The following is a 1,442-nucleotide window of genomic DNA, read 5'->3' on the forward strand; positions in this document are numbered from 1 at the left end:
ATATATATATATATATATATATATATATATATATATACAGTATATATAGTTTTCATAGAAATGTACATATTTACCATAAAAATGAGAGGACTGCTAATGTTCATAATTTTTTCTAAACATATTTGACACGTTACGCTATCTGGTGGTTATCACAACAAACCAATTACCATGAATCCAGTCATGAAGAGGTCAATGAGCCATGGTTCAAAGCATGGATCTCATCTGAGACAGAACTGACAAGGCCTGATAGATCAGACAGGGGTCAAATCAAGAAAGAGAGAAAAGAAGCCATACTGCAGAAGCCATCACCCTTGTTTCATGCGCATTCACGTCTCCAGGCAGCATTAAATCATACCATTTCAAACCGCCGGCATCAAAAGAGTTTTAATCTGTGTGTTTATTATATATTTTCACTCCTAGCATAAACCAAACTCAAACTTTGTCCAAATACCCTCTCAACGCCAAGGGAAGGGTTGGGGCGCTGATGAAGATTGATGATCTCTCTGGGAGGAACATTAGCTGCTAATCAAGTTATGTTTCCAGGCGCTCCGTTTTATACATCGCTATTTGCATGCAAAGAGCACAAGATCCATGTTTGCTATCAGGCCTGCTTCTGAAACACACTCATACATCCAAGTCAGTGCTGCCCATCCAGATAGCAATGCTAGGAGACACCTTCATGCATTAACTGATCTCTGTTTAATATGAAAAACAGACACTTTCACCACTACCAACCAAGCTTCACAGCACTGCACAGTTTAGACAAGTCAAACTATATTTATATAGTAAATTTAAAAGCAATTCAAGATGAACCAAAATGTTGCAAAATGCAAGAAATTTAAATTTTCTCAAATAAATAAAAAATAAAGCGATAAAATAAATAATTATTATCATAAATAAATAAATAATGCAGATAAGACATTATGAATAATAATAAAAACAGTTAAATGGAAGAAAAACAACAACAAAAAACCTACTGGCCTAAAACTTATATTGAGTTTAGGGCCTAAATGTAATATTTCTCACTCCCATTTTCTGCTAAACACCAACATCCGCACCACATGCAAGTAATCTTAACTTGAGGTAGGCCTAAACCAGGCTACCTATGACTCCATATGTACTGCCTTACAACAAACACTCTTTTTATCATAATGTAAATGTTTGACACTTATTTTAGGAATCTGAGGTTTATTTGACTTTCATGCCCTCATTTGGCCCTTTGAAAGCTGAGATTCAGCAGAGCAGTACACTAAATGCAAGCCTGGTGAGACAAACAGTTAATGCACGAGTGATCCTCATATCAACCAAATTTGCAAATGACACAGTCGTGAAAAACACAGATGGACACCCGCTGCTCTCGAGTCAAATGTAAAATTTGTTCTTTGATTTGGAATGACGTCATGAAGTATTCGCTGATGATTGTGTGTTTACATATCTTTTCA

The sequence above is a fragment of the Sinocyclocheilus grahami genome, unplaced genomic scaffold (assembly GCF_001515645.1).
Source record: "Sinocyclocheilus grahami isolate Dianchi unplaced genomic scaffold, SAMN03320097.WGS_v1.1 scaffold55.1, whole genome shotgun sequence".
In the NCBI taxonomy this organism is placed as follows: domain Eukaryota; kingdom Metazoa; phylum Chordata; class Actinopteri; order Cypriniformes; family Cyprinidae; genus Sinocyclocheilus; species Sinocyclocheilus grahami.